Here is a 25,529-nt window from a genome sequence, read left to right as displayed (position 1 = left end):
TAAAGAACTATGACGCGCAACAACCATGGCCATCAGAGTTCACGAACCCAATTACTACTGCGATATTGACAGAACTTTAGCCTCGAGAGGGTCGTAGAGGAAAGGGACCCGAGGGAGCGACCAAAATGAAAGTAGGTGCTTCAAGACTTGATTCACATATTCATAGGATCTGGTTCCTTCCGTGGAATATATTTCTGTTCTCCCTCTTATTTCCGTTCTTCCTGCAAAGCCCCTGAGAGAACATTATGATTTCTCCTGCTTCCGGGTTGTCCTAGGAACCGTAAAAAAGGACTCCTTCTAAGACGCTTAGACTGAAAAAAATGATTCACAGTAGAGAAAAAAAATTATTTTGGAAAGCAGCAAGTTACTTTTCATCAGGAGCGAATTTGAGCAGTGGTCCAGCCGGTTTTTAAAAGCACTTTCACCCCTCACCATAGAGTGCAAAGGATAGAAAATTCTCGAAAGTGGGGAAGAGGGTGGCGGGGATTAGACCATGATCGTCTTGAAACCGAAATTACACGAGCGCTAGCGATAACTAAGCCCTACGATTGCGATCGCGCAATAGGCCGATCAAAGGGGAGGTTCCTTCCCTCCCACCCACTCCAATAAAGCAGATCTCCGTTTCCGAGATTCCGATGGGAAAATGCCGTGACCGCACGCTCCGTCACGTAACTTTGGCGCGGCCGCCGCCGTTTACTTTCTCCCACAATTGAGCATGGGCCTTCAACACCCTCTCTCTTCCTTTACTCTCGTGTGCGACTCCAGATAGCATTTGTCGCCTTGCTTATCTCACTTAAGATATTTTTTTTCATTCCTCTCATAACCTCATTGCGGAGGAAATTTTTACGCAGGAATTTCATGTCTGCTTATTCGCAAAGCGGTATATCTGAGGAGGTGCATTGTGCCACCTCCATAGGTAAAGTGATATTTGCAATCCAGCTCATCTAATATAGTCGCCAGCTTATTTTTGTGTTTCGATTAAATCAGGTCATATTAAACCCAGTTCTTGTAATTCATGATTTCCTTAATCCCCGAAAATGAATAAATGCAGCTGCAACCAAGTACATGAAGTTTTATACAAAAACGCTGGTACTCCAGAGTGAAAGAGTAAAAATGATACGGCAGTTTTACGACTAGAATTGTATTTTTTTATTTTATATATTAATAGACACAACGTACCTGCCCCGTGAACTGCGAAGGGACCATTTAAAGTGATAGTGTCATATGGTGGGTGGGTTTCACGCCCATCTACGGCAGGGGCAAACCTTAAGCAGTCAGTCTGCAAATTATCTCAGTCGCCAAAGAACCTTAAGATAAAATAACTACTACTTCAGCAGTAACCACACGAAGTCCTTGTACAGCCGAGATGGCAGCAGTAAAAAAGAAGACAGAATTGGGACCTGATGTGTTAGCACAATGTTGTGAATACGAAAGTTTGCAAATAGCAAAATATAAAAGGAGAACGAAAGATATGTTGATAACGAAAGATAAGTTGTGTGAAAAGTATTGCAGGGGTGATTGCTGGCAAGTATTCACCAGAAGGAAGTCTATAGTATAGCTTTTATTTGAGTAAATTGAATAATTTAATGGTTACAAGAGCTTGCAGAGAAACCAAAAGCGTCGCAGGAACAGGATGTGGTTGCAATTCTATGAAAGCTGCGATGTTTTGAGTTAGATTTCATACGCCCTCACCAACCGGACCGATGGTCTGTTTGAAAACCATGGTGTATTCATGGTCATTTGGAACTCACTATCCAATTTTTTCCTAAAGAAAATTCTATTTCTCTTTTGGGTGGTATGAAAGTAGTTGACTGACCTTCAGCATTTGTTGCTGTAATTTAGAAAATATTTTACTGTGTTAAAGCTGTAATTAGGCATATGAGATAATGAGAGTCTCGTGGATATTAAGAGCAATTATATCATGACGTTTTTCAAGATAGTTTTGGTTTCTAAGTGCAGCGTCTACTCATTTTTACACCAAAATGTTCATTGTTATTATTTTAAAAGAAAAATTTTAAACGACCTAAGTTTATTAATTTTTTACAGAAGATACGATAATCTGTCGGCTCTCTGTGGTTATTATTCGCTCATCCATCATTTATACCTCATTATAATATGAAAAGTGACGTACTTCTAGTTTAGGCATGTTTTAAGATTCATTTCTGGTGGTTTTATGGTTCTATCAGTTTGATGTTACATGACAAGTAGATAATTTACAATGAGGGAACTATGTAATATGGGGAAGAAATGATAGCATACAAAAATTCTTCCGATTTTCAAAATTATTTCATTTCAGATTCCGATACAATATTTTTCCCAATAATATTCATCCCAAAAAGGACACATTAACATGTCCACACGGTGAGATTTGACAATAAGGCAGAACTATCAAACGAAACATATACGTTGGATGTCTTAATGTTATTGATGGATGAATGGGCAGAGGCTAACCCTCAGGTTAAGTCGAATGTCGCCAAAAGTGGCCCTCAGTCCGGGTGACCTGCGTATCCTTCGTATAAGGTGTAGGTACCATCGGCACCCCACGTACTTGAGTCGCTTCTGGCATTTTATGATCCTTCCACAACCCTCGAGGAAACTGAGGAGGTGCCTGAACTCTCTTGCTTTATCTAACTTTCATCTATGCTCGTTATTATTTTATCAATTTTTTTAAGAAACGGTATCAGAGCATTGATCAATACACAAACTATAGTATATGGGCACCTCCCAATTGGACAGTCTGATTTTAGACCTAGTGTTTACGCCTGCTGATCTCGGGTTAATCAATTTCCCTACTCAATCACCACCGGCGATTTGTAGAAATTTAATGATCACATCATCGGTACCCAATCCGGACTTTCTTCTCACAACCGAAACATGGACTTGCTAAGCTTTAAGTCAAATCCAACTAAGATACGAGTTTCTCGGCCACATCCTTCCTTTAAATTGGGCGAAAGTTTTCTTAGGTTTATGAAAGTAGCAATTTGGCTTATCTAAAGATAGGGTCCAAACGAGGAGATGGCATTCAAGGGGAGGAATTATATCGTAAAATTCGTCTAGTTGTACTTATATTACGTAGAGGAAAAACTACACAAGGAGAAAAAAATATTTAGTCAAACATCCGCATCGCATCACAAACTTATTCTCTGATGCAATTGACCAGTCCAACTAACTAATTAATAACCCAATTTTTATCCAATAACTCCATCGTGCATCAAAATGTTCACATTTCACGAAAACTAGTCTTGAACCATAAAAATATGCCTCCTCCGCGTGATCGAAAAAGATTTATACATTGTAGGTATCGCGAATTTTGATTATATCGTAATATTGTCTTTCATAATCTCTCATTTACTCAAATAAAATAGCACTGTATTGAAGCGCACCGCATTATCCTAATCTCCGTTGGTGGCAAAATCCTCCGGTGGCTGCCCAGTCCACCGGATGGGACGCCGAACATAGGGTACTCCCCCCTGTGCGTCACGCTAAGAATGAGATGTTGCCAACGTAAGATATTTTCTCTAAATTCCCAACTGAGCGTAATTACCCATGCATCAAAACATGCGTGAAAGTCCTCGGTGGTAATTCTATACCTCACACTGAAAGATGAAATTAATGTTGTACATCCAGAGATTATCGCAAATAATTATCGCAGTATCCATGCTTTTAGTGGTCTCAGTTATGAGTGACCTGGCCGGAAAAGAATAGAAAGGTTTACATCAACTTTTGCAGCCTTAGTCTTCCAAGCCTAAAGAAGACGGAAGGCGTAAAACAAAAGTGACTTCATTTCTCTACGGGCCGGATCCGGCAGTGGAACAAGTAAGTAACAAGTCATGGAGCCAGAGAACACGGCTGGCAGGGTGGGTGGGATGAGTAGAGAATTCTTAAGAAACAGGAGTCGACATTTGGAGTGGTTTGTAAATATACAACTCACGAACGTGGCTATGTATATATTCATGAGTACGGGCGTGGCACAAAAAAAATACGGAAATCACCTCTCTTTCTTTAAAATATTTGGTGTTCCCAGACACTTTCGTCAGTGTGAGTTATCATTTATGCATATATATATATATATATATATATATATATATATATATATATATATATATATGTATTACTTCTATTTCTTCTGATGAAGACGGAGCTGAATTCCGTCAAAATGATCAAGAAATAACGTGTGAGTGATCTTTTTATGTGTTCTTATATTGTTTGTTACTGTCAAATTTTGTTATTCAACACTTCCGTGTTACTTCGACAAAATCATCTATATATATATATATGTGTGTGTGTGTGTGTGTGTATTAGCGCTATTTATGCTGATTTGTTTCAAGAAGCCGTAGATTGAAGTATCTCGTAGTAAGAAGAAGATAGAGGCTCGCAGTGTGATAAAGTTCCTTAATTTGAAATGTTATAGTGACCGACAATTCTACGACGAAATGGAGGCTGTTTGTGGAAATGGCAACCCGTAATATGACACAGTTGCGAGGTGGAAAAGAATTTTCACACTGACCACATTTCCCTCACAGACGATCCAAGAAGTGGAAGATCATCACCCACGGACGATGTTGCCATAGTGAAGAAAATGTCGGGCTCTATCCTATTAGACTGAAGAGCAACCATCCAAATTATCATAAATAAGGCTGATATTAGGCGTTTCAGTGGACGGAAAATCATTCACGTAGAATTGTACATGCCAAATGTGCCAGCGCACTGGGTTCCACGACTAATGACTCCAATTTGGAGGAAAACACGGCGTGACTTGCGATCGCGACCACGGCGCGACCAACAATGAAACCGATGCGGCTTAGCAATTTTGCCACATCCGTGCTCTTATCCCGATCTCGCCCCCAAGCGACTTTTTCTTATTTCCAGAACTCAAAAAACCACTGCAAAGGTCGGAGATTTGACGACTCAAATGACGTCATTCAAGAGATGGAACATTGGTTTTCGACGCAATCTGCTGAGTTCAACATTGACGGACTTCGAAAGGTCAAGAAACGCTGGGAGAAATGTATAACTCTGGATGGTTACTATGTAGAAGTTTTAATAATATAAAATAAAAATTTTGCTTTCATCTCGATTATTTTTTAATGACAAATAAAAGTTAACGATACCCCCTCGTATGAGTATGTCTGTGTATATTGTGTCGAAGCAAATGAAAAGCAGACATAATCCGCTACATTGCAGCCCTACTAATAGTCTGATATGCAGACGCTGGAATGACAAATCCAAAGAATTTTAACTCATACTGGAAAAACCGAACTAATCAGACAACACATGCCGCTAGGTTATTTTTCTATTCATTGCTCAATTAACTGCAAAAGCCGAATAGAGTTGACTATCTTTCTTCATGTAATGACACGATGTTCTAATTAAAGTATGTACTATGCCTGAAAACACATTTCATTGTAAGTATATCGCAACGGCAGCGAACGTGATTCCATTTTGAATTAATGTGGCAAACAGCTTCGTAATCAATTGGATGACATAAAAATAAATGGCAATTTAGGAAAAGTATTGCATCACAACAAGATCAATGCGTTTATTTTGTTTTTGAATTCGGAAAGGGTTCGCGAGATGTATTCCTATTTACAGCCATGAAATTTATCACATGTTCGGCTTTTTGTAACACCCAGAAACGAAGAGGTGGTTGAAAACTTTGCCATTTATTGTCAAGAACCCAAATAATGAATTTTTAGCCAGCTGGACACAGTTGCGTTTTGGCAAGAGTTTGTCGCCTATGATAAAACCCGAGTTTTCCGCTGCTCTCTATACTCAATAAATCGTACTCCCGAAAGGAAATGGAAAATAAAGCCGCTTCGTGAAAGAGGGAAATCCAATAATAAAGACGTGAGCGGAAATTGTCATTAGGATGTGCTCGAGATCGTCAACTGCATCAACGTATGTACAATATCTGCAATAAATAACAAAGTTAGGCGCATATTCTGCGCAATATTTTGTCAGCGCGTCAAAAAGCAACAAGTCAGCGGAAGGAACAATGGCGAATTAAATTTAGCCATCATTAAATCTGAATGCATAATAATTTTTGTGTCTATTGAGCCTTAATCAACCCCTAGGAATTTCACCTTTAGCAATTTACCGCGGTAACCCGACCACTGATAAAAACTAAAAGTGCCTCTAGGAACGGAGCTGTCTACTCCCCGCAGCTACACTCGTGCTTTAGCGTGTCGTAAAATAAAGATGACTGTATTTTCCAGCACAACAGAATTTACACTCCGTAAGCAGACATCGCTTCATCAGCCTTAAGTATACCAGGTCACTGACTGTTGTGGTCAGAGTGGTGGCAATACCAGTTGAAATGTCCTTTTCTCGGAAGAATATAAATTTGTGATCTTCCTTATCCTTGCTTCTTACCTCATTGCACTAGCAAATTTAACCATAGGGTAGAACATAATGAAGCGAAAGTATCGTGTCGCCATTAGGATTTACTTGTGTGAAATAAGACGCATAATACTTGTACTTATGAGGGGTTAGTGGACTCGCTAGTCAGTGAATTGATGAATAAACGTTTTCACAGCAACGGTAATTTCCCCTTGTAATACCGATTACTTACGAAGACGAACGCTACTATGAGTATTTGTGGCTGGTAAAAAGGAATCGGCATTCCTTTCACAATTCGAAACTAATTAATTGAGTTGTAAAAAGTATTGCCGTGTATTAGTAATGATACCGGTTGGTACTCCTTCACATTGCCACACAATCGTCCAGAGTTGAAATTTTGTCGTGACTTCCTTTTCAAAATTTTGAACACTCTGTCTTAATGACTTATTGCGGTATATTGAAGTTGAACGCTAAATATTTAAGTCTCAATGAGTTATGAAACGAAACTGCTGATTTTAACAAAGGATAAAAGTGTTGCATCTAAACCGATGTGAAAATAATGGAATAAGATGAAGTTGTGTTTTATATTCTATCCTTACGTTACTTAAACCATAAGGGATGGAATTAAGTATATTTGCTTTTTGAATTCTTTTGTTTAAATATTATTTATAAATTGCATTAGCATTTGCATTAATAATGTTATAAATTAAATGCTTACTTTGATTGCCATATTTTGTCTATTAATTAAAAAAAATCATTTAAAATATCATGTTTGTTTTTTAATGTTATTTAAATACGTTTGAAATATTGATTGACTTCCATCATATACCATGATATTTCCGAAAAATATATATATATATATGTTCCAAATCATATAGCAATCATAGCCAAATGATTCATATTTTGACATTTTCTCCATTTACACATGCATTGCGGTCATTAGGACTGAATTATTTCCACGAAAAATCACGCTGAAATTTGTGCTAATTATCTTGGAAAGATCAATGATAAGAGTCTCACTTTGAGAATTCGACTTGAAATTCGTCATAATAAATAGATCGCAACAACAGTAAAACTGGCAGATAGCATTAAGTACGGAGTTTTACTTGTAGAATAATTGTAGGAACTCGCCGAATTTTGCATGCTTTCTACGTGCCAATTTTATATTTTTACCATTATTTATACAATTATTTATTATTTTGGCTAAAAACCTATTTTTCCTCATTCGACCTATATTAACATCAATATCTGTTTTTTAATTTTTATTACTCACGCTACATTCCGTTATAAATATTAACTAGGAACCTTAGACATGGTTGTAAGTACTTACATCATAAGGTAACTGGATCTCAGATTATAAATTTCAGCCGAAAGAGACTTGATATACCATAGAAATTTATGTGCAGCTTACATAATTCTAGATTTCGAATCTTTCGTTCAGTAATTATTGTTCGTCACGATATATTCTAATAACTTACTTAATAGTATAAAATTCTTCTGATTAATTTTTATTATTTAAACCTATATCATGTGGTAAACTCTGGATTGAAGCAAAAAAATAAATAAAAATGATTTGTTGACGTAATCAGAAAAATACGATCTGCTACAGACTTTCATGATGAGTCGAAAGTCATGCGATTGATACACCCCGGAGGTGCCGTCAAAGCTGAACACTCATTGATTGGAGGTAGCGCGCCCCCAACCGAGATTTTATATGAACTAAAGTAAATATTATTGTTTATTATATTTTACTGAACTTTTATGTATTGACTTTTACTCCCAGGGAGATGGAAGGCCTACGGTGTGGAGATGGATGACAACGCAAACCCCTGCATCGAGAATGTCTCCTTATTCCTGGAGGCACTGAGGCGAGGAGCTGCGTGGGCAGATATGCGTAAGTTGATTCTGCTGCTGCGGAGGGTGGACAGTCCGGCCAACACACACGCCAGCACGAAACACCAATTGACTGACGGCCACATTTTGACCCACTTAGTAGGAATTTTGAATGGAAAGTTTTAAGCGGACATCTTCCGGTTCTGGTTTAACAAATGTGTTAAAAAAAACCGGTTTGCGAAATAAAAGGAGACACTCGGGGTAGGGGGACGGGGAAGGCGTGAGAGCCCAAACAATCCGAGAGAACGTGAATTCGTTGGGAAAAAAACAACAATCGGAAGTATTCGTCCGGGTACCTCCCAGCGAGAGTTTTTTTTATTATTTTTTTTTTTATTTCTCTCCCTTCGTGGTCCGGTGGGCGAGGAGTAAAGGCAATCGGGACCAGAAATCACTAAGGAGGGGAGAAATCCCGGTGCCGCATTGGAGCTGGATTAAGCTTCTTTGGTGGATTCGATTTCTCTCTGGTCTACAAGGGATCGCAATTGGATATTATCTTTCCTCAATACCTACGAAAGGAAATAACCAGAAAAATTTGGTCCCTTTAATTTAAAGACAAATTGCTAAGTTGTCGTATTGACAGCTAATTTTTTATCTTTACTTTCTTTAATGTTCACGGGTTGATTCATCCGCATAGCAGTGGTGATTGATGATCAATTGCTTCATTCTATGGAAAAATTCTAATTCTAAGAAAATAAATTGACGTATTAACATTCACCAACGAAAGGATGAATTTCTGGTTCCCTAAAATACCCCACCATATGTCTTTGCGACCACTTTCGGGGTATTGTGTGGATGTGGTTGTGGGGGAAGGATAATTTATAGGTTAACGGCTAGTTGGAAAATATATTTCTACTCAACAGGTAACTTAAGGCGTGAAGGTCCAACCCATAAAATTCAGTTTAGTGTACAATTAAAGAATACTCATGTAAAACCCTCAATTTTGTCAAAATAAGAATTTGGAAAAAAACGAGAATTCATGTGAATACCGAGGGAAGTAAATTTTACTTGTAAAAACGTGTAGTATTAAATACGATTAAATATCTTCGAAGAGTGGCAATGGGTATAATATTAGAGCATTTCCATCGCGATGCTGGTTGAAAAGGTTCTGCCGAAGTAGTTTGAACATTGAATATGTTTTGGTATAGAATTCGCATCATGAAATACTATCGTACTCGTTCCTATCCAACATTATTTTCCCATCTTGAAATATATTTTATGATCTTCTCTGGAAGTAGTTATCAAATATTGTCGAAGGAAATACCTAATTGAATAAAACAAGATAAAAATGCCACGTAGACAGGACTATATTTATATTAAAAGGTATTTTTTATGACGGTTGAACACAACTCTTTAATTTAATTTAAGACATTTCTAGCAATTTTCCATATGTAAGCATGCTAAAATTTCATGCCATCACAGCTCGTGACCACATAGGAATTATTTTGGCCATATTGAGATGTAACATCTGGTTATTACTCAAAAGTTATTAACTGCCGAAGTACGCATCAATTCCCTAGGAAGAAACCCACAAAGCAGGTCACACGGACTAAGTATAGCCGGAAATATTACTGAAGGAATGAAAGCTGGTGACGCCGCTGAAACTGAAAACGGTGAGCCTCATTTCTCATTCCTCCTGGCAACTGTAAAACGTCATTTCCCACATTTCCATTTACGACTTGAATCATCTCTCCACATCAATAAGGGAAGAAACCGTTCGCCTGAAATTTGGCGGTGACTTTTTAAGAGCGAAGTCGCCAAACAAATAGGAGATAGCCTCGTGATTAATTATTCAAAAATTATAACAATAAATCCCAAAAAAACATAGTATTCGCTTGATAAATTAATTGCAGATATTTCTGTAAGGTTATTTGAATTCGACATCAATCTATTGAAGTTTAAGAATAAAACTACTCAAATTATACTTGTGCTGCTGATTATGACACTTCCTGCATACGCATGTCATTCCATTAACCTAAAGCAGACATTTAAACGATGATATTTAGAATTAAAAATTTTATTTGCAATTTAGTTTTTTTTAATTTGAATTGATTTGATTTTGAACATTATAATATTTTAATGTGTCGATATCCATAGAAAAATCCTGTCATAAAGGTTCCTTTTAACTAACTTCAACATAACATCTACATTGATGGCTCCCTAAATCCTATTAAGGTGATTTCAGAAAATATTAAAACAGGAATAAATAATAACTGAGGAAAAATTGGCATCGTGAAAGCGCCGCATTTAGTCACCCAATCAGGTCCTTGCTCATTTTTCCTCTTTCATCGATTATCATAAAACTATAAAACAATTTACATCTGGGAATACCAGTGGTAAGTGAGAAGAAAAGCCTGCTAATGATAGGAGGAATTAAAAATATAAATAATTATCTTGAAATAAAACAAATGCAGACGCTTTAGGATGAACAAATAGGGAAGTTGTTTCCCAAAAATCTCAATTTACTTTTCATTTTGAAATTTATATTTTTATAATGAAAATGAAAATATTAGGAAGGACTGATTAAAACACCGTTGTACCTTAGTTACAGTTATTCATAGGAAATACCCTGGGTTACAGGAAAGTATAAAATTAAATTATGCGTATACAACTATTTAGGACAGCGTTATCAACTGGCACTTTCCAATTAACAATTTTCGAAGCGAAAATAAGTAGATATTAATTATTATTTATCATTAATCTGGGTTAAATGAGGAATGCTTGCATGAAATATGAGGAATTTCATTTGAATAAGAAGAAGGAATAACAAGAAAAGTTAACGCAGTTTTAGGGCGGATTACAAGAATGAGAAACATAGAGGAAACCATGGGGAAAATCTAGTGATATCCATAGCGAAGGCGGGAGAAAAAACAATTGGAGCGGCGAATAAGAAAACAATTAGATCACTATAAAACACCAGAGAGATAACGACGAAGATGGTTGAGAGAAGGGAAAAAAAGAAAATGAGGTTTTGGAGGAAAATATTCGGCTGTTAAAAAACCAACTAAACAGAGGCTTCAAAAGGAAAGGTAACGCAGAGGAAAGAGCAGTGCGAGAATTTTTTGGGCCCCGAAAGTCAAGGAAATGCGATTACAATTAGGTGAATTTTTTTCAGTATTCAAAAAAGTAAAAGCTTTCGGAAATATAAGTAATGAATGGAGGAAAATATGGAATAATATAAATCAAATCGAAAAAAAAATCAATGAAGATTTTATATCCCTGCCTGAGAACGTTTGCAGAATACTAAAAGGAAACTGTTACCAAAAAAAAAGCCTGCAGGAAACCAAAATACATGTCAACACCTGATCAACATTACATGATGATAATAACATACTAGACACCCACCGAGCCATAAAATATATGAATACGTTGAAATAAGAATATTTTGCATAAAAATCTATATTTACGGCGGGTACTTAGCGGAAATGAATAATCTTGGAAGGATGCAACCCAGCATGCCATGCTCGATGCCATTAACTAAAGACAACACTTGATAATGCTTCCTTTATGTCCAACAAATGATGCCATGAGTGTCTAGATCGGAGAGTTCGAATAGAACAAATCTGTTAGCTTTAAATAGCTATTGCATATGTATTGAATTTTAGTAATGAAAGCTAATTTGATACTTCTGAGGAGATTCAGTTATTTCTAAAAGCTAGATCATTCTGTCCAACCTGGACAAACAAAAAAGTAATTGGCAGTAACTAAAAATGCTGATTATCAAAGGTGAAGGAAGCCACCATGTTATGCAAAATATGGTATAAGACTTGGCCTATGAAAATAACTATTTCTACTATACAAATACATAAGAACAAAGAATAAATATGTTTATCTCCAAAATGAAAATAAACAGGAGCATAAAAAAAGATAAAAGCTCAGTGGCCCACAAACTTTTGGGTAGGCAGCACCTAACAGTGATGAATATTTTACTCATTCTTAGACCGCCGGCCTTTGAAACGAATTGATATTGCTAAGGCGGCTTTTGAGTATTGCTAAACATTGAACATAATGGTGACTCGACGGCGTCCCGGTAGGCGTCTTCAGGAGGCACATAATGATCCATAAGCAGAAACACTCGCAAAAAATTTTGTGTTCTGACTGTCATTGGTGGTGTCAGCAGGTAATCGCCTAAGAGGGCTACACTAAGAATCCGCTAACAATATTCATTTCCTTATATCAATAGTGTACGATGCGAGCGGAAGATATTCCTCGCAATTCTTTTTCGGCAATGACTATTGGTTGGGATCCACAAAGCTGTGCCAAGAGCTGGATAAGGCAGTGCAGGAAAGGACTTTGACCGAAGAACGTCGGTTTGAGCGGACGCCTGAGAAGCGGGAGGCCGAGGACGCCGAATCCATGGTCAGCGCCACTTCGTCCGTGACCTCGGCCGAGAACGGGTCCACCGCGGACCCGTTCGATCGACGCGTTGCGAAGCACGAGAATGGTTCCCGCTCGGCACAACTCTCGGAGAGTGAAGGTGACGAAAGGTCCAGGCAGCCGAAAGAGAACCGGACGGTCCCACCCTTCAGGGTGGGATTTCATGTGGTTTCGGTAGCTGTTGACTTGCCAGCTGATATATCGCCTAAGGTACGTAACATGAATTGATCATTTTTGAATACATTTTGAAAAATCGATTCTGTTGTGGAAAAATGGTCTACGTGGAAACTAATGAATTTATTTTGTTAAATAGCTACACGAAATATTTTCAATATTTTAAAAAATTTCAGACTATCAAATTAAAGTAAAGAAATACCTTTCGGCCCAGGTTGTCAATCATAACCAGTACATTATAACTCCTTTCGAATATTTAATAGTAAATGTTTACAGCAGTCATGTTCCGTATATTTCTGTAATAGTATATGAACCATACGGCTTCCTTTTTAATAGACAGAAATCCATTAGATTACAAATTTTTCACTATCATAGCAGTTGCAGGACAGCGCATTCTGTTAAAGGTATCTTAACATATTGTGGAAGTCGGTGAAAGAAAAAAGAGAACACAAATATAATAATGAAAACATGGTAGTATGTGTATATCTCTCGACGTTCTCGTGAGGTATGTGCTTATTCATTGGATGATGCAGGAGAGATTCATGAATGAATTTATAAGCAACGGATCTGGCATGCAAGCGTATGCATTCCCCATCGAGTGAAGAGGACCGGGGGAGTGTTCTCTACAATTGCAATTTAATTCCAAAGGAACAGTTATCATCGGGAGGGGTTTTTTTTGTGTCCAAACGCCTGATGATACGTGCGTTCATTGGGATCCCGATTAGCTTTTCATTTATTATTAAGTTTCCCAGGGGACGAACTACTAGGGTTGATACAATACCTATGCCCGATGTGGGACTGTAACCGGCAACATTTGGGCTAGCAGTAACCGACCTAGCCAACCCATCCGGCTACGATAATGTGGTGACGGCCAGGGTTGAATATTTGATGTTTCTATCCTTCCTCATTCTTCCAATTGTGTAGGCAAACAGTCGGTTGACGTCTTATTACGCTTCTCACCATTCGTTTGGAAAGCTGAAGAGAAGGACTGGACTGAACCTGGAGAAGAGCCCTGAACTTAGGTGTTTCTGGTCCGGGCTTCCTAGGGAAGATCCTTCTCTTTCTTTTCTTAAAATCGGCAGGAAATAATTACTCGTAACAAGTTTTCTTCCCATTATAAAACTTGATGGTGGGAGCGAACAATTCGGAAACAGAAGACCTGTCGTATGTCAGGAATTATGACATGGCGTTAATAATTAAAATATTTGTATAATGTACTTTCAATTCGCCTTTGAGGAAGTAAGGCTCAGTATATATAACCTAGCACCCCTAGAAATGTGTGCCAGTTGAAATGGACGTTGGCATATATTTTTCGTCGGTGAACTTACAGTTTACTAAATAATGATAAAACTAAGAAATATTCCGCCATAATAAGTTTGTCTCAGCTTGTGCCGCTGGGCACATAGATGGAGGAGATGTGCAGTGAACAAAATTATAGGTTCAGATCTAATCTATTAGGGTAATTATTTCTGTGTGAACCTCTCCAGTTTAATTTTTTACATTCCACACCTTGCGCGTGAGTGACTATGGGTTAAGACTAAATGTATGTCGTGTGATCTAAAGAAGGATTTCATTCGTTCAACGACTGGAAAAATTAACTCCAATTCGCAGATACAAATCTCGTCCATTTCTTAAGTCCTAATTCTCAAATTTTGTATCCTTTAATCGAGTAAAAATTTAAGCCACTCTCCATTCTTTAATCCCTACAGCCTCGTTTAATTCGTATTGGCGTCTGCATGCCTCGTTCCTGCAGTGCCGCTGAGATATCCAGCCTCATTTCCCTCTCCGCGGCAGATCGAGATGGCCTCACTCAAGCTGTGCCTAAGGGCACCACAATACACAGGGGCCGATCGGTCAAGGTGGTGCGAGTGCGCCCGGTTCCTGGAAACTATGAATGGAAGAAGGACCCTAAAACATACATTATGGGGTAAGTGATAAATGAGAAATGTACGCCGAAGCATTCGCCCATTAATGCGCGTGCTTTTATCAGCCGTTTTTAGGTCTCCTCGCATGGCCACTCCGTCAAGTTAAAGGGACTGCCTTTAAGTTGAAATCATTTTGACCCGTTTAGTAATTTTGCGGGAAATCATTGCCCGACATTCGTGAGTGAAATTTGCTTCATTCTTGAGGATACTTGCTTTTTGCTTCGTTTTACGTTCACAGGTATTTGGAGTGTCCAGCTCGCAAGTGAAACAAATAGAACCGTCTCCAAGGGCAAAATAAACGAAACAGAATAGGATCAGTTTAGTAACAATTTTACCGAAATGTTAAGACTACATACTCGTATGTGTTAGATATACAGGCCATTTAGAATAGTAGAATGGCATCGCAATTTATTTGTGCATACTATATGTGCCAGCCGTACGACACGAATAACCTACTACTTCGCCCTCCTCTCGCCAATGCGAATAATAGAGGAAGCCGAGGAGCTTTGAGGACTGACGGACGAGGAGTGTTATCTGATTAATACGCATCCTTTCGTGTGGTCATCAATATTACTTACTCATATCAAAATGAAAATGATAATGCAATCGCAAATTAATCAGAACACAAAATTTTATATGAATGCAAGGAAACAATCAATTTTGGCATAACATTCAACATCAGTTGTCCCTTTCAAAGTTGAAAACCATAACATCATAATTCAATTGCAATAAAATATCAAGAATCCACGTTCTCGAGAAGAATTACCAAAATTGGATTTAACTGCGAGCCGAATTCTATTAGGACATCTGAAAAGAGAGGATTTTTGGCACTGAAACTATGAAATTATTATTACTATTTGTCCTTCCATCTACCTAGCTGAAACTTAAGTCTGAGGAACGAATGACATTTTCCTAGTCTATAGTCTAATCTAGTTGAAATTTATCGATTTTCTGCAAATTATGGCTTAACTATGACTGCTAAATAAAAACTAAATATGCAACTGGAGGACTTATATAGTTTCAAATTTAACAAATTTTGATGCGATATTCCATTGTACCCCATGCTCAGTTCTGTTTATGACTGCTTCATGTTGGATTATAAAGTATTCCGAGTTTTTTAACATTATCCCAAAAATGGACTAGAACCTTTACGTGGAGAGCTTGTGCACAAGTGGGTAAGTAAGACGTGTATCACAAGATAACTAAGGTAATGACACATTCAAAAAGTGCGGAATCTAAGGAAACGTTAAATTGTAAGAGCACAACGGAGAACAGGTAGAACCACTTTACCATTTTGAACAGTATTTTGGTCAAAGATGAGCTAAAGACAAATCGCATTATAATTAAAAACATACCTTTGCAAAGATGAGTGAATTCATATCAAAGTTTGAAAGAAAAATTGCAAAGAAAAGCTTAGTAAATGAGAGGAAAAGCTCAATATATTTTGAGACCTAGATTTGGGGAAAAGTGGATGTGCATAGATAAGACGTTTTTCAGATACGAAAATGATGGGGAATATAAGATGGACAGAAGAAGATAAAATAAGAATGAGAAATGCAGGAGTAAGAGAGGAAGCCGATGGAGAAATAATAAAAAAGTACAAAAATGGAGATGGAGTGAACAAAGGCAGTTGATATGGTGTTGAAAGTCCTGACAAAGGAAATAGTATTACGTAAGTGAGGATGAGAGGGAGAAAATACGAGTCAGAAAGTAAGTGCACTTGAAGAATTATACTTAGTTCTTAAGATATCCACTACACGTTAGTTTTAAAGGTCCTCCTAAAACCAATCTTTAATCAGCATACTACAGACAAGAATAAAATTAAAACATAGGGGATGTAACCACTCATACATATAAAAATTATTTATCAAAATGAATTTAATTTCAATCGCTATAGAAATTGGAAAAGTTTCATGGCATGAATAAATATGTGCAAAGCTATTTTTAAAATAGTTACGGATAAAGAGGCTAGTTTTTGTAGATTTGAGGAAAATATTATGAACATTGTATGAAATTATTTTACAGAAATGACCAAGGCAAAAGGAAAATAAATGCATGAGGAAGCTCTCACGCTCAATATTAAATCATTTTAAACAACAATGTGTACTCCTCTAAGCCAGTCTCATAGATTTATATAACTATTCTAATGATGCAACAGTGGAAAAAAACAGACATCATTTTAGCGCTGACGAGAAAACGCCAAGAATAAATAACTTTTACATAGCTACCGAATGGATTATTATAAAATTTTAATTCCGACCTTGTATGCAAATTCATATTTGAATTTCTTTTTCAATTTTTAAATTTAGTGAAATATTTTTCGGACCCTCTTTATATTTGGAAATACAAGTTATAATTTCACATAGAGGATTTAAAAACAACGAAAAACTAAAATTGAACGGGAAATTTTGAGTCAGAATGTGGAAAAAAATGCTGTCGAAATTAAAGCCTTAATTAAGTTTTAATTAAGAACTAATCCTTAATTATATAATGTCGTATTTGTGAAGGCAGATCAGATCTTTTTGCGAGCGTTAATTGAATTCGAGAAATGTGTTTGCATCGCAGCGCAGATCGATATCTGAAGCATAAGTTGAGCACACAGCCCTTGGGCGAACCGTATAAGCTAACTATTTGCCGAGGAGTTGAAAATAAAATCTTTTCTTTTAAATAATGCATGCTGTTTACATACTTCAGATGTAATATTTCGAATTCTGTTCACTCTTAAGTTCGAATTTAATTTTAGCTGTAAAGAACTTGATTTGTAAAAAAGAACATTATGGAGTATAAATTACACGTCCACAAATCACAATAATGTGGGAAATATCATGTGTTGCGGGGTGTCTTTGTTCATAAAAATGGAGTTCTACCGCAGAGAAAAAAATAAAAACATGAGACAGCACTTACTCAATAACTGGCCTAATTCTTATTTAGACTGCAAATACCGGAAAGGTTTCCAGTGAGCTTGCGAAGGAGTGCAGTATGAGGAATGATATATTCTTGATGAACTACATTACGTGACACTCGAAGAAACGGGAAATCGGCCTGGGGAGAAAGTTTAGCATTCAATTCCAGTGCTGACCTGCATTCAGTTTATTTTCCGCATTTCTACCATAAATGCTCGATTCGGTGCCACTCACTCATTTTCATTCACATTGCGCCGCTCAAACCAGAACCGGCTATATATTTTTATTTTTATAAATGCCTAAGGTTGAGGTCGAGGATATATTACGTCACAAGATATGAACACAAGTAAGCTTCACAAATATCGTTTATACGCGATATTTGTAATTTTGTTTTGCGATACTCGTTTATTTGTAATTTGCGATACTCGTATGCACGTATTATAGGCAACTCCCCAGGCTTCCTCACTGAGCCTTCCATAAGACGTAGCTGACATGTTCAGCTGGCACAAGGAAAATATTTTTATTTACCTGTATTTTAAGTTTCGAGGGTTATAAACATACCCTAGAAATAGAGAGGAATGAAATAATATAAAAAATCCAAATGTGAGACTGGCAATGCTTAGAAATATTGATACGTTGGAATATGTATAGTATATCGTACAAATAAACTTTTATTCTTAGTCGCCAAAATACGTGCACTGAATTGCTGCACCAGATGTCATGCAAAACAAAGTTTTTTGCTGATCACTTTCCTTCCTTAATCGCACATACAAAGCGTAGGATACTAATTATCAAGGCGTCGGCTTACAATTAGATTGAAACCCTTATATCTTTAACAGAAATGTTTAGAGCCTAAACTTTGGCAAATGATTTATTTTTCACTAATAAAAGAACCTGATGATATTACCGTGGGAACAAGATGACGGACAATGGATGAACATCCACCAAACAAAAACCTATACACAACGTGTCCACGCATGAATGGGGAGTGTGTAAATTTTCTAAAATTAACCTGGTATTGGGACTCGCTCATATTAGTTCTCTTCCCCGTCCCCTTCTTCCATACTTCCCTTTTGCTTATCCCCAATTCAATCAAACATTACATGAGCATGGCTTCGCTCGTAAAAATCTATGGGTGCCTTTCTCACGCCTTTCAGAGAATTCCTACTGGGTAGGACTGCTTCGAAATAATTCATCCATTTCATCACTATTAAAAGGAAAAAAGTGAATATTTTCTGGGATAAAACCGAACGAAATCTAACAATCGAAATTTAAAAACCCAATCCAAATCTACCAGCATTTGCTTCATTCGATTTTTTCGATTATATTTAACTTCGCAAAGGTTTGCCCTTGATATTTTTACTGAAGAAACATTACTTTCGTGATTTATGTCACACAATTATGATGAATATCAAATAAAAGATGCATTATTTACCGTTCTACCCTGCGGCAAGAACTCATGAACCTGCATTGAAGAAAACTGTGAGCAAAACTTTCACATTCGACCAAACTTGGCGTGCTTTTTTCGGTCTTGGCTCGTGCTGCAGCTTCCATCTAGCTTTAATTTCCACGTCATAACCATAAACCCATGATTCGTCACCAATTATGACCCTCTGGAGCAAATTTGGGTCCTCGCGGACAGAGGCCAACACCTCACTTGCAATGTTTTCATAGCGCTGCCGTTTTTGGTTGAAATTGAGCAATTTTGGTGCGAATTTCGCGGCGACTCATGTCATGCCCTAATCATTGGTAAAAATCGAATAGCACGAGCTAATCGATATGTTTAGGTCCTCAGAAACTTCTCTAATGGTGATTCGACGATTGGCCAATACTGTTTTCTTTATTTCATAGATGTATTCGTCTATTGTTGACGTGCTCGGGCGTCCGGCATGCTCTTTGTCCTTCACATCTTCTCAGCCCTCCGAGAATATTTTGTACCGCCGATAAACGTCGCTTCGGTCCAAGGTAGCTTCTCCATATGCCACAGTCAACATTCGGAATGCGTCCACGGACTTAATTTCGTTTTTCACACAAAATTTGATACAGAATCTTTGATCCATTTTTTGGAACAGGCAAAAATCGAAGACAAGCCAAAACACGTCCCAGCAACACAGCTGTCAACAATTAACCGAGAATTCAAAATGGCCGACATTTTCGGCATAAGTGAGAGATATAAGTACCAACACAACGCCACAAAAAAATCGAAAAGTCTAATTTGAACAAATTTTTCGATAGTTTCATTTTTAATCGATTCACTTTACACACATCATTTAGTTTATGAGGTTGAAAAGTTATCACACTTTTCCAAATTAATCTAAATTTAGCATAGCCATGTCCTTAACTTCGACATTATATCATCATATAGTATGAAGGAATTATCGCGGTAGAACACAGGATATACCAAATCAGGCAGGAGTGGAGCTGGGGGATCAAGTTTCACTTAAATTAGAAAGGAATATTCATAATGCTAGCTGACAATCGCTTAAGACATTTTACTTATATAACTTTGAAACGAATTTTTAAAAATTTAAATCGTGTAAGAGTTTCTTTTTTCACGAGTAAGAACGTAATTTTGGTAGCATCTCAAAAGTATCATCTCTTTTAAGCCATATCCTGTGTCTTTTGAATGGAGCGTGTTCACAGGATGATGATCTGATGATCATGAGTGTTGCCATGTATTGCCATGTAAATAAATGTGTTCTGAGAAGTTTACGGTCGGATATGGCCTTGGAATGTTGGAGTTCTTCGAAAACGAAATCACTACCACTATTCTTATCATAAAATGAAAAAAATAACCTTGATTTTTAACGATTTGGTTGTTAAATGCCATTTGAACCTCTTCCTGAAACTTTCATCTGCCATGCATAATAATGTATGTCAGAAAATGTAACCTATTTTAATTCTTGCTTCCAGAGGCGCCACCGTTATCGTTTTAATCCTGATGGTACTGGCTGAAGTATGCGAACTTTACCTCGGACATTGCAGAAGAGGCCTGGAGGAAGAATGCGTCTTGTCTAAGATGAAGATGAAGGATGAGGAAGTCGGCAGGAATAACAACGACGGAGAATCTATGGACCTAAGGAAGTATCATGTGGCTAAGATCGGTAGGTCTCCTCCTCCCCTATCTGAGCACTGCATGCATAAATGTCTGTGGAGGCTCGCAGTTCGAAAAAATATTTAAATACAGATATGATGCAGCTTTTAACATATATCCTATTACGTATTAGAACCAAACCGGCATGTTATAGGTTAGGAAAGAACAAATAACTGAACGCAATAAAAATTAAATATGAATATGTTTCAATTGTTCCCGGCTCAAATTTGTGGAAATTCATGCTAATTAAATGAAGAATACAATGTATTTTTCCACTGTCCTCAGTGGACAAGGACAGTGGAAAGATACATTGTATTCTTCATTTAATGAATATGTTTAATTGATTATGGAAATTTGATCTTTTACGCGTAGCGAGGTCATTCCTAGGCAAAATATTACACATACAAGTGCACATAAGTGTATTTGATGGGGAGATCCTGACGCTGTGGACAGAGTTCACTGTAAATTTATGTGATGGTGCTTGATCCTTTCCTACGGAACGTAAACTGTGTAAGTACTATACTCCCTTGCTTTCTTACTGCTTTACGCCCAAAACACATTTGGTCAAAATAAAAGCGCTTGTTCATTAAAACGAGGAAAGCTTTCACACCCGGAAGCACACTGCGTTAACCTCTTTTTTCATGATTCCGAAGCATTTGTCTGTCTTTGAACCTTAATTACAGCGAACCGGTCTGACTGGTCAACTTGGATCGTTACGTTTGCATTTTACTCGGAAACATTACTCAATCCTTTGACAAACGATGGGAATCATTTGTTAGAGCAGAAGGGAGATAAAATCACCTATATTTCATTGAAAAAATGACAGGATGAGGAAAACATGACAGCATTTATTTTAAACAGCCGGAGGATATGAGTAAGCTGAGCGAAAGATGTCAAAAATTGGGAGAAAAAAAAACAACCACTATCCCAAATTACACGCGTTCGCTACACTACGCCAGCGGGAGATGCAGGATAAAATTAGAGCAAGGAGCCTTTGCTGGGGGGTCTAGCGAGCACTCATATTTCCTGTTTTTTAAGATGATAACTTGAGTAAAAATCATCAAGATTTCCCAACCCGGACATTTTCCATCAAGATAGTTGGTAACTCGCTTTTGATATGGCATGGCAATTATAGCGAAAGATGGTATCATTTCCTGGTACGTTCGACAAATCTAGTGGAGATTGGCTTCGTGCATAATGCGAAACCCACTATGAACTTCGCAACACGGACACGATAATTTGAAAGAATGATAGTCAAAGGAGAGCTGGGCTGCTTCGTAAATTCAAACTTGCCCAAGGGATAAGTTTCAAAATGGTGCCTATGGACGAGGACAAAATTTTATGATGATCCGAAAATGTGCTACTTTAACTCTGTATTGAAATGAAAAACAGCAATTTTATGTGTAAAATTATGCATACTTTAAATCTTCCTATTTTATTTCAGAAATTAACAAATACCCATTCACTCGTATAAAATCAGGAACACCATAATCACACTTCAAACCATTTTAAAGTCATGCTTTCAGCCAGTTGTTGATTTTTTTCTGAAAGCGCAAGGCGCGCAGAAACCAATTCCAACCAATTTTGGACATCTAAATTAGATCTAGTGCAAACTAGTAGGGTTTACATACACCATATAGGTCTATAATTGATTTGTATGGAGACTAATTATAGTCTAAATAACGGTTAAATGTCGCCAGCTTCCAGTTTACAAAGAAGGCATGGCACATATATGTTTTCAGCACATTAAATATGTCTCCTGTGCAGACTTATGTTATGCGTAAATGCACCCGTTATACAAATAACCAGTGTCAGATTTGTTTACACTGCGAAACGGCAGAAATCTGAATACACCGGTCTTTCAGTTTTAAGAATCAGTATCTATGAATGCAGATTTCGACGTAATAAAAATATGGCCGATCATTCTAATTAATACCGTCAAAAATCCAAGTTTTAATAATAAATTTATGTATTTCTTATCTCTGTTCATGGTCCACCGTCACAACTGCTGAGACCAAATGTGTATGCATAAATTAATCATCCATCAATTTCGGAAGGAAGCTGCGATGATAAATTTGACTTTCAAAAGTACGCATTCTGACAACCTAAGTACAAAAATCAATTGCAACACCAGCAAGCTATATCTATCAGCAATGATTTCACTTAGGAAAATTTACATAGCTTAGACTACATGTACACACACTAACGATCCCCCTACTACCTATTTATAGGAATTCTCCCTCAAAACATTACCCATCGTAAATTACATAGGAAACATTTCATTATCCCAAAATCTTAAACATGAGAATGGGAATAAAAAACTTTAACGAGTAGGAATTCAAAAAATTAAGCCGAAGGCTTTTCTAATCCAATTTCATCTGCTACGCACTAAACATTAAAAGATATCAATGACACCACAAGCCTTAGAAATAAGTGCAGCCAACGTTTCGATATGCACGGGAACTTCAGCATGAGAGTTTGGGCATTTATGTATTTATAAATCGACAAACAGTTTTTTCTTAAGTGAAATTAACATTTCCCATGACAAATATTCAAGCTTTTATAATGATTATTTATTTGAAAACCTACCTTGAAACATTTTCATTGGTCATTCAAGAGATTTGCCCTATCTACATCTACTTAATACCCCGCAAGCCGCCGCAAGGGCGTGTGGCGGGGCAGTGTTAGGGCACCACCCGTATATGAGTGTTAGGACACCACCCGTAATTAAGAAAGAAAAAAAACCGCATGAAAAAGCCACAAATTTATGCCATCCACAAACAAAACATGCTATACATTCAAGCAAGAAAACTTACACCCCACAAACTTGCGAACACTCAAACTACCAACTAACATACATATGTACTCACAAATATAACTAATATCTTTGCAATGCTTAATTTTGTTCCGTCTGGTAAATTCAATGTTTTTGATATTTCTAAAGTGACTTCGGTTTCTTAATATTATGATTTCTGATTGTCCGGGGAAAGAATGAGTCGAATGACACCACATTTATTTTTCTGAAAGAATGAGTATTTGTATCTATCTGTACTGGACTCTATCTCCCTTATTTTATCTTTGTGGTCTGATCTACCTAAGCAGTGTGGGGCCATAATGATTCCTTTAGTGTCATCGTTTAACTCGTTTGACCTGAACCTTTCTAAAAGTCTAAGCTTCGCTTGTTCTGTCCGCAACTCAAGTGGTTCCCAGCCTAAATCCCCTAAGAGGCATGTCACACTTGTGCTCTTATCATGACAATTTTTAACGATTCTAGCGGATTTTCTCTGGATTTTATCTCATTCTTTTTGCCAAATTTCTCCCAAGGATCCAAAATACTTGCGGCATATTCCAAATGAGGTCTAACTAGAGCAAAATAACACCTCTCTTTAACTTTCTCATTACATTTCCCTATCACCCGTTTAATGAATCATAAGTTTCTTTAAAGCGGATCAGCATATTGTCCTGATATGAGCTCCCCATGTAAGGCGTGGTGTTAGAACTACCCCCAAATATTTAACTTGATTGGCCGTAGTCAGTACTGAACCCTCTATTTCGTAGTTTATGACCTGCTCGCCACTTCCTTTGTTCCAAAATTTCAAAACTACACCTTTGTCTATATTAAGCATGAATCCCCATTCCTTCCACCATTCCGGGATTGTGTCTAAGTCTCTAGAGAGTAGCTCGCGATCTAAGTTGGCTCCTTATTTCCCTGTATACCACCATGTCGTCAGCAAATAACCTCAGATTGCTACTAACGTGTACGCTTAAGTCATTAATGTATATTAAGAACAGAAGAGGTCCTATTACACTTCCCTGGGGGACACCCGAAGTTACATCTCTATCCGTTGAGCACAACCCATCGATGACTACTTTTTGTTTGCGATTTGACAAGTTTCTAATCCAATTAATAATTTTCTCATTGATTCCATAGATTTTAAGTTTGTGTTACAGTTTATTGCGTGCATATGCATACAGTAGACGTCATTTAGGCCTGACCGTGAATATAAGTACAGCCCAAATCGTTTCTAGACGGTCCGCAACAAATTTCAAGAGACAAAGTTATCCGCAGACTCGAAATAAACCAGTTTTGTGCGTCTACAACTTTCGTGTATCCTCGGGGTAGTTACAAGCATATTCACGAGTAAATTCATTGCTTTATTTGAATGACTAAATTAGAAATATGTTGCAGTTATCAAATTTGAGATTTGAGTTTCACTTTCCGAATGGCAATCTCTGAATACTATATAGCGGCAAACTTAACGTCATTACTCCTTATTTCTTCACTGAAATAATTTTTCCTTACATATCAAAATTCCACTATGTATCTAAAAATAATTCGGTCGGCATGCTGTGATCCCCATTATGCGGTTAAAGATTGTTTTAATTTGGTGTTACTGAACAAGATATGCTTACGTATAGTACGCGAGCTTCATTGATAGCTACGTACAATATTGTTTCTGTACATACACGCCTCAAACGCCTGCTTGAACCATTCGTCTGGTGAAGCTAATAACCCTAAGCAATTGATTAATTAAATTTCCCTTGTAGTTTATTTTTCTCAATAGAGATATCCACTTCTTTTTTTAGATCGTTCATATTTTTATTTTTATGTTTTCATCATGTCATGTCATGGACCTCTTTGTGCATCCGAGGATGGTTTCAGGCTAAATTTAAATTATTCTTAATCAATGTAAACACACTTACAAGTACATGTACAGCGCAGAGTTGCTCCGCCGCATTTACCACAACTTTTCTGATCAATCTCTCTGCTGGTGAAAAGAAAGAGATTTTTATAGGCCATTTCACTTCAGGTGTCATTCAATATAG

General features: G+C 37.2%; 1 pseudogene; it reads left to right on the top strand.

Moving 5' to 3' along the window:
* LOC139692590 (nose resistant to fluoxetine protein 6-like) overlaps positions 1-25,529 on the top strand; it is a 71,945-nt pseudogene that overhangs the window by 28,523 nt on the left and 17,893 nt on the right.

This window comes from Hetaerina americana, unplaced genomic scaffold (assembly GCF_022747635.1).
Source record: "Hetaerina americana unplaced genomic scaffold, ioHetAmer1.1.p SCAF_1, whole genome shotgun sequence".
Classification (NCBI taxonomy): Eukaryota; Metazoa; Arthropoda; class Insecta; order Odonata; family Calopterygidae; genus Hetaerina; species Hetaerina americana.
This window is presented reverse-complemented; position numbering and strand designations above follow the sequence as displayed.